A 10,030-nucleotide genomic window follows, 5' to 3' on the forward strand; every position below is an offset into this window, starting at 1 on the left:
ACAATTTGTAATTGCTAAATTGTGGAAGCAACCCAAATGTCCATCCACTGAGGACTGGATAAGAAAATTGTGATACTTTTATATAATGGAATATTACTCAGCTATAAAGCAAGATAAACTCGAGGCTTTTACAGGTAAATGGTCACAACTATAGACCATACTCTTAAGTGAAATAAATCAGACCTCCATGTGTAAGCAATGTATTGTCTCACTAGTGTAAGACCTGAAAGAGTGAATAAAAATTAGGAGATATGATAGGCATTGTGAAACAAAAGGAAGATGCTCAAAACTAAAGAAGAACTGGGGTGAGGGAACAAAGAAAAGAAAGAAGGGGAAGTTATGTATGTATGTATATACAGGATAGCTAACATAGCTGTACTACTGACTTCTATTGCTTTACTGAAAGGAACACTTAATGATTAATTATTTGATCAATCTTGCATGTCTCTATTTGTTTTCCTGAGAAACCACTTTGAAGATATTGATATGTAATATAATAACCACTGTTAATTTCCTACCACTTTGTCTGTAAGTCTGTATTGCACGTACTTTTCTTATGCTGTTTTGTAAATGGATGTCTCTCAATATGTTTTCCTTCTTTTATTCTTAAAGTAAATTTTTTAAAAAGTCTTACAATTATTTGTCCCAAATAGTACACTGTTTTATTTTTAACTATTAACTCAAACATTGAGGATTTAGAGCAGTAACTGTGAGTTTCTGTTACCACATCATCATATCATAAAAATGTTGAGCTATATTTAATACTTGAATCAACATTCTGGTTAATATACTGGTAATAAGTATGGAACTGAGACCAAGACCAGTGAAGCTCAAACTAAGGGAGCTAAGGAAGCAAGGAGAAGTCACTGTGCTTGGAGGGCTTCCTGAAAGACAATTGGTCATGTCCTGAGTCAGGACTCATGGATTTGGAAGCCAAGTTGGTCGAGCAGGATGGGGCCTGGGCAGTGCAATCAGGCACAGCCGTGTCAGCAAAGGAGCCAATACAGCTCGTCTGCCAGATAGATGGGGGCTCAGCAGGCAGCAGAGGAGTGGGTTTGGAGGGCCGGGAAGATGCGGACACTAAGGCTGAGTCAGGGGGCAGCGATGTAAGAGGATGCATTTGCCTGTGGACGGCAAAGGACAATAGAGACAATTAAGACCAACTCTGAAACAGGAACTGACTCCTAGCATGGTCAAGGAGTCTCAGATGCTTGTTTAGGGTGTTGGCCAGTGGTTTTTTTCCCTCTCTTTAAAAGAATGAAAACACATAGAAGTATCTTAAGATAATAAAAAATATCTCAAGACCAAGGCAAAAGTGACATTGCCCTGTGAGCATGCTCTCAGAATGCAAATATTTATGGTAGGAATGCTCATTTTCCTCAATACTGAAAATCAACAAAATGAAACATAATGATAATCTGTTTGTTAAAATGATGATTATTTATATATCTCTGAATATCTATCTACATAAAACCTCAGTATTATTTCCATGCTGCACACTTCAGAACGTAGGTATCAGTTTGATGAAATAAACTTTAGTGAGAAATATACACACATATGACTTCAAATAGTTTTTCCTTCACAGACGGGAAGATCAAGAGATGGAGGGAGAGGGAGGAGAGGGGAAGTAAAAAGGATTAAGACGTTATGCACATGAGCCAGCTGCCCATGATGAGCGTAACCATGTACTGCAAACGTGTACTAATAGAAGGAAAAACAAAATTATTTTAAAAATAGAAAAAAAAATTTTTGAAGCACATAAAGTATGACTGTGATTGTGCCCATGAGAACTTGAGATCTGGTAAAGAAAGTAGAAAGGTCTTCAACTAAAAGGCCTGAGAAAGTAAAGAAGTTTCTAAACCACCTGAATTTCTATAGATAATTATGCAGATCAATCTATATGAGTCTTTAAAAGCTGGGGTTTCTGTAGAAAGACTTCATGTAAACTAGAGATTTTCAGATATTCTGGGAAAAAATTTTTAATTAAAATGAGAAGCAAGTGTGTCCTCTTAAATTGTAATTCTGGTTTTTGCTGTTAAATTAAGAATTTTTTAAGGCAGGGCATGGTGGTGCACGCTGGTAACCCCAGCACTCAGGAGACTGAGGCAGGAGGATCACTGCGAGTTCAAGGCCAACCTAAACTGCATAGTGAAAACCTGCCTCAAAAAAAAAAAAAAAAAAGAATTATTTTTCAAGGCTAGGGATTGAATCCAGTTTTTGCACTGAGCTACCTTCCTAAAACTTTTGCATTTTTATGTTTAGATAGTATCTCACTAAATTGCCTAGGGAGGTTTCAAACTTATTTCTGCCTCAGCCTCCCAGAATGTTAGAATTACAGTCATGAGCCACTATGACCACCTAAATTCTTAATTTATGCCAGCATTCTGAGACAAGGGGATTGCAAGGTAGAGCCCAGCCTGGACAATTTAGCAATTTACAGACATCTTGTCCCAAAAGAAAATAAAAAGTTAAAAAGCTGGTGATATAGTTCAGTGTGAAGTTTCTGTGTTCACTTCCTGGTGTAGAAAAAAATCATGGAGGTAAAAATTTCAATCCACAGGCCCACTTACGCGCTAAAAGAAATGTTCTATTTCTACAGCAACATCTTTTGCATTTGGGAGAGTTCATTAGATGAAGGACTGAAGCTTAACTTTAGCGTTCGGCCGCATCATTTTATTCAGCGTGGTATCTGTGTTATGGAGCCTTAAAAGCCCAGGTCAAAAGTGAAAGAAAAGAACGTGGGTGTCGTTGCTGTCTTTCTGTTGCCCGTGGACCGGCAGCCAGCAACGCAGCTCTGCCCCTCTGGCCATTGGCTGTTTTCTCCTTACAGACCTTTTGTCCTGCCCATAAGCTTGCTTTGTACCACCGGCTCATTTTTCCATCTCCAGGACTCACAAAAGGTATTTCCTGGTTCCAAGCCGAGTCAAGACTGCAGGCACAGGGAGCACTTTGCAAATGTTCCTATTTTTCTTTGCTAAAGGCCTAGAAACAGACCTCTGGATAGTATGTTGAGGGAGTGTTTACGTGTATAAGAAATTGTCAAACTGGTTTGCTTAGTGGTTGTATCGTTGGATGTCTCACCAGCAGCATATGGATTTGGACTTCTGCAGCTCCTTGCCAGTCTCGGTACTGTAAGTCTTTTGAATTTTAATCATTCTAGGACATGTGGAATCTTACTGTGGCTAAATTTCCATTTTCTTAATGATTAATGATGGGAAACTTTTCATGGCTTATTTTCCCATCAACACGTCAACAGTTTGTTTACATTTCCTATATTATATCATTTGTGATACTATCATACATTTGTTCAACATATGCTGATTCCCACAATACATTGTTACCTTTTTATTTAGAGTCAACTATAAGGACATTAAAAATATAAAATATACTTCATACTTGTTTTCCTTCTGCCTCTAGTGTCTTACTTTCACTGAAGAACTCCTTTTGACACTGAGTATAGCTCAGGCTGTGGGCAATAAATTTTATTAAGATTGATTGGTAAGAAAAGTGTTTATTTTCCTTAATTTTTAAAAAGATTTTTCTCTTGGCATGGTAATATGCGCTGATGTGACACTTTTCACCCTTTACGATGTCCCTTTGTTGTCTTCTGCCATACACAGTTTCTGAGAAGCAGTTTGCTGTATTCTTATATTTTTTGTTCTGAAAAAGAAAAACCTCTGCATCTCATCTGTGAGGATTTTTGGACAAGATGTGTTTCTTGTTCCAACCTCAGCAGGTGAATCCTTTGCTTTTGTACCAGCACAAGATACTTGCCCTCAACAAATCCCCTCCCCTTTTCCCAAAGGTAGATAGGTGCTTTTTGCATCTACCTCCTAAATGAAAATGAAAACTGTCATGGGCTCATTTTCAAGTGGGCTTTTCTTGCTTGCACGTCTGTGGTTTGTAATGTAAATCTAAAAATTTAGTACAGCTTGGAGGCCCAGGAATTGTAAGACAAAGATTCTTACATGATCCTTGCTCATGTCCATGCTGTTATAATTAACTGTTCTGGTTCAATTTCTAAACATCTTAATAACATTTTTAAAGAAAGTTATGTAAGCAAATGTATTTTTAATGTGCACCAGAGATTTCCCAAGATTTCTCTGAGGGCAGCACCTTAACATTTACTGTGTGAAATGCAAAATGAACACGAGGTTGACTCCAACCCTGCCTCATACTCCGTATGTCAGTTTCAGCCGTGGCCCTCTTATCACTAAGGCAGGTCCCGCTCAGCCTCCCTGGATATGAGAAGCACCGCAGACCCTTCTCTAGCACTTGGTCTGCATGTGAATTTGAAAGTAGATAAGATGCAAATGCATTAAGTTCTGCATATGTAATTTTAGTATTACTAAAGGCCAGTGCCAGTCTTTAAAAGCATTTTCTGACTTCTGAATAGATTGCCCCACATCACAGTTTCCCTCTTTCAATTCTCTTCTTGAGAGAAAACAACAGGATTAACTTCTGAGTAATCTTCCTTCATTACTTTTTTCTTTTTTTTTTTGGCTGTGTCTTAGATTAAGGTTCATAGTCACATAGCTTTAATCTTATAAAAACATAAGATTCTTATTTAGTCACATATCTTATAATATTATAAAAATATCTCTTTAATTTTTTCACATACCCACTAAAAAACCATCTCATTAAAATTCTTAGAGTTAATTCTGAAAGGAAAAAAATACAGGCTGGCCTTTGTGATTTTCTTTTCTTTTCTTTTTCTTCTTTCTTTTTTTTTTTATGGTACTAGGAATCAAACTCACGACCTCACTTGCCAGGCTGGCACTGTCCTGCTGAGATACATTCCCGAGCCCTGTGCTTTTTTTCAATGGCAAATGAGCAGAGCAGCGTGAAGATGGTGTGGATGAAGGAAAGGTCTTTCAAAAGCCAGGGTTGGAAGATGAGTCTTTTCACATATTCATCATAACCACAAATTTTAGCCATAAACTTCCCTGAGAAAGTCAAAGATCCTTCTAAATAACTAAAAAACAATTTCAGATCACTTTTTAGTCACTATATTTTCGTTTTGATAGTTATGTGACCTTGGCAATTTTTTAAAACACTGTGTTTCCATGTGTGTTGTCTAAAAAATACTCTAATATTTGTGCCTACTGCAGAGATTTTTGTGTAGATTAAATGATAAAGGGCTTGCAAAGTGTTCAGCAGTGCTAAACTCTAAATGAATGTGCTGTTTTTACCAAAAGGGTAACTGAGAAGGGGTTGAGCAGTGCAGGAGCAAAAAATGAATCATTCTACAAACTGAGAAATACGTTGTGTGTACAGTGGGAGACTGGAGGAAGGCAGAGGAATACACAAGGGGATGATGAAAGACCTAAGATGGATGGCAAAGGCCCTGCAAATACGGTAGAAGATATATGGCAGAATATGCTCGTATTTTCTCAGGCACTATCCTGACTGTTCTATCTTTTTTTTTGGTGCTAGGATTAAATCCAGAACCTTCACATTCAGTTATATCCCCAGCCTTTTTATTATTTTTTTTGAGTCATAATCTCACTGTATCAGCCAGTGCTCACTTGAGAAATAGACCTAATGCAAGATATACAAATATATATAGGAATTTACAAAATTGCCTTACAACGGCGGCCCAGAGTCAGACGTTGAAGAGTGCGAAAGACCTGGCTGCATGCTGGAGACCCGAAGGAGCCAGTCAAAGGCCTGGAGCTCCCTGTAGTGTCCCAGGCCAGTCTGTATCAGGAGGCTGAAGGGTCTGTGCTGGAAGCCAGGAGAGAACATCTAAGGCGAAGGTGAAGACAAGCTCTTTCTAAGGACCAGAAGCGAGGCTTCCTTCTTCACTTCCCTTTCATACAATTCCTTGCAATAATCTTCTGTAGGCTGGGCCTTCCACACCCGGGACTATGCTGAGCCTATTTGGTTGAGCATAACTGACTCAAATTGACACAGCCAGCTATCACACTCACTCAGCCACTAAATTTCCCAGATTGGACTCTTTAACTCCTGATCTTCCTGCGTCAGCCCAGGATTACAAGTGTGGGTCACCACACTCAAGTTCTTCTGTCACTCCGAAATGTGCAATTGACTCATGTCAAAAGAGAATAAAAATGAAACCACGCCATCATTTTTCAGTAATGGTCACCAATGTTATTTCCCACCCTGCTGACGAACTTCCATAACACAAGCAAATTCTGTAATGCCTTGGTTATGTTAATTATTAACACTGTGTCACTTAGGGTCCTTAGAACTCAGTCCTGTTCATTTTGGAATTATAGTCTCATAAAGATTTAAAGATTTTTGTGCTCACTTTCCTTTTGCTCAGGAAGGAGGACGAGGCCGTGCTCAGGTCCTCAGGTATACCCCTTGGTCCATGTGTCTCTCTGAGTGTGAAAGAGAGATGGGAAGCAGAAGACAAGGAAAGGTACACCAGGGCAATGCCAGCCCCGCTGAATGGCCGCACAATGATTTGGGAAGCTGAACAGTGCTCCACAGGTCTCATTTATAAGCAGTTTGCTCTTACACTCCTGGGAGTGATCAGCTGTGCCATTTAACCACATCTCAATCCCCCATGCTGTCCGCCTCCCAGTGGGTAATTATTAAAGTTTTATTTTTAAGACATGGTTGTATTCACATGCATTTGTGTCTTGGTTATTTTTCCTTCGTTGCTGAGACAAAATACCTGATGCCAAGAATTAAGGAAGGAAAGGTTTATGTAGCTCACAGTTTGTGGAGGTTTCAGTACATACTCATTGGCAGCAAGGCAGGGTAGCATGTTAATAATTAACATAACTAAGATATTATGGAATTTGCTTGTGTTATGGAAGTCCATCAACCAGGTGGGAAACAACATTGGTGACCATTACTGAAAAATGATGACATGGTTTCATTTTTCTTCTCTAATGAATGGCTATTTTGACATGAGTCAATTACACATTTAGGAGTGACAGAAGAATTGAATGTGGTAATCCACACCTGTAATGCCAGGATGGCACAGAAGCAACAGTTCAAGGCGGCAGAAGACAGCAAAAGCAGCAAGAGCAAAAGGGGCGGAAGAGTAAGCCTCTTTTCCTTCCTTATACCCTAAGCAGGCTACCACCCCTAAGGCAGGTGCAGCACTCACACCATCTCAGCGCCCACACCATCTCAGCGTCCGACTCTTACACAGGGTGATGATGCTTACAAAATAAGGACCCTGGCTCCCTGCTGAGTTCCTTAAACTTCTAAACTTCTCCAGGTGACACAATCAACTGTTACAATCTATAAGGAATGACACAGGTAAACTTCTTTCACTACTGTTCATTACCCCATTGCAAAGCAACGGTATATTATCACAACCAGGATACATAACAAGAATACATGACATGAAAAAAAAAAATACATGGCATGATGCATGTCAAGAATATATGTAAAATACAATCAAGACAAGAAACATTTCCATTACCACTAAGACCCATCATGTTGCCATTTTATAGAAATGTCAGCATCCTTCATTTTCCTACCAGCTTTCTAATCCCTGGCAACACCTAATCCGTTTCCTAAGTCATTAACTCTTTTATTTCACAAATGTTATATCATGTTTTGACAAATATGCCAGAAAATCCAATGGGGCAGAATAATCTCTTCAATAAGAGAGGTAGGAATAACTGGATATCCACCTACAAAATGGAACCCCTTCTTAGCACCAAAATGTTAGATATGAGTCAAAAATACAGGCAAATAAAGGAAATCATAGATAAGGTAGATTTCAACCAAAACATTTTTTTATGGGCTGGGGATATAACTCAGTGGCATAAGCCCTAGCCTGGCAAGCACAGGTTCTTAAGTTTGATCCCTGGTACCGCAAAAAAAAAAAAAAAAATTTATTCAAAAATTAGAGCAGAGCTGGGGATATAGCTCAGTGGCACAAGCACCTGCCTGGCAAGCACAAGGTCTTGAGTTCAATTCCAAGTACCAAAAAAAAAAAAAAAATCACAGTAGAAAGAAAGTGAAAATAAAACCCACAAAATAGGAGAAAATATTTGCAAACCCTATATCTATTAATATAAGTCTAGTATCCAGAATGTATAAACTCAATAATAAACAGATAAAATTCAATTAAAATAGGCAAAACTTTTTATTAGTAACATATTTGTAGTACATATGTTACAATCCATGTGGAAAATTGGTTCATGTACATAATACTTTTTAATTCCTGCTTTATCCCCTTTTCCTTTTCTGTCTGCCCTCTCCCCATTCAAATCTTGATCCCCTTCATTTTTATGTAAATGTTTAGAACATACAATGTTCACATTCCTGTGTGAAGTTGGTACATGTACATAAATATTTTAATTCTTTGTTTCACCTCCATTCCCTTTCCTCCTTCTTCCTCCCTTCATCTCTCGGTCCCCCTTCCCTTTGAAAAAGATCTAGCTACCTACTTCCTGTTACCTACCTTTTAGTCTGCTCTTTATTTATTCTTTGTTTTCTCTAAGAGAAACCATGCAGTATTTAATCTTGTGTGTCTGATTTAGTTCACTTAACATTATGGTCTTAAAGTACATGTACTTTCCTAGAAGTTTATTTTTGTTTATGGAAGAGTAGTTTTCCATAAACTTTTAGTAAACAAAAATACTTAAATGACAAGCACTTCCAAAAATGGTCAGCTTCACCCTAAAATAGCCCTTAGTTACATGCACACTGAAGTCACAGTGTGATACCATTTTATATCCTCTTGGTGACTATTAAGAAAGAGACTGACAATAACAAGTGTTGGTGAAAGTATAGCGCTAATGAAACACTGTTGCATTGTTCCTGTGATTATAAAATCCGGCAGCCACTTTAGAAACTCTTTTAGGATTTCCTCAAAAAGTGAAACATATTGTTACTATATAACCAAGCTGCTCCATTTCTTGTTGTATACCCAAGGGAAGTGAAAATGTAAAGTCCACACAAAAACTTGAACACAAATGTTTATAGCACCTATTCATAACAGCCAAAAATAGAAACAACCTGAATATCTATTTAGGATGAATGGATGAATGCATAAACAACATTTGGTATATTCATTCAATCAAATGTTTGGTAATAAAAATAAATGAAATACCGATACCTCATGGGTAAACCCTTGCAAACACTATATTCTATATGAAAGAAGCCAGTCACAAACACTCCATATTATGTGATTCATTTTGTATTGCATGTGCAGAATAGATGAATCTATTGAAACAGAAAGCAGATTCATGTTTTCCAGGGACTAAGAGGACAGGGAAGAGGGAGAGACTATTTCTGCAGTAATGAAAATATTCCAAACTTAGATTTTGCTGATGGTTGTACCCCTCTGTGAATATACACAAAACCTTTGAGTTCTGTACTTTCAATGTTGGGTTATATTGTCTATTAATATTTCACTAGAGATGTTAATTTAAAATGTTATATACATATAGTCATTTAGAATATAACCTTTAGGAACAACTTTTTCATCCATCCTAATTCTCTACAGGTACATTTAGGTTCTGCATATATTAATAATCCATTTCTCTTTGCTACTGAATAGTATTTCATACAAACCACAGTTTATTTAAGCATTCATCAGCTCAATGATAGCTGACTTGTTTCCATTTGGGGTTGTTACAAATCAAACTGCTAAAAGCATTTTTTGCCTTCAATTTTAATTTCCCTGGGATAAATGCTCAGCTATGTAATGGCTGAATTGTGTGATAACTTGATGTTTTGTTTACTAAGACACTGTCAAAATCCTATCACATGCCCACCGGCCATGCACGAGGAATACTGCCTCTGCAGCAGCAGCAGCGCTCAGTGTAGGCCCCCTTTCAATGACTCTGGTGCATCTTCTGGCATGTCATTGTCTCAATTTGCTTTTTTATACTTGTTTTTTGTTTGTTTGTTTGTTTAATTTTTTATTTTAAAGAGTAAAACAAGGATAACATAATAATAGGGGGGACTTAGCATACTACAGACAAAATGGTAGGAAATTATCAATGGTTATCGTTTTACATATTATTATCTACAAAAATAGTTTCTCAGGAAAACAAATAGACAAATAATAGTGAGTTACAGACAAAAG

At 37.7% G+C, this 10,030-nt stretch overlaps 1 long non-coding RNA gene across 1 annotated transcript in view; it reads left to right on the top strand.

Moving 5' to 3' along the window:
* Positions 1-2,912: 2,912 nt before the first annotated feature.
* The window catches only part of LOC106149362, a 16,547-nt gene continuing 9,429 nt past the window's right edge, over positions 2,913-10,030 (top strand). The window contains exon 1 of the long non-coding RNA XR_001235500.1: positions 2,913-3,131. This is a non-coding gene — a long non-coding RNA (uncharacterized LOC106149362). The remainder of the gene's footprint in view (positions 3,132-10,030) is intronic.

The sequence above is a fragment of the Chinchilla lanigera genome, unplaced genomic scaffold (genome assembly GCF_000276665.1).
Source record: "Chinchilla lanigera isolate Chin_1 unplaced genomic scaffold, ChiLan1.0 scaffold00043, whole genome shotgun sequence".
In the NCBI taxonomy this organism is placed as follows: Eukaryota; Metazoa; Chordata; class Mammalia; order Rodentia; family Chinchillidae; genus Chinchilla; species Chinchilla lanigera.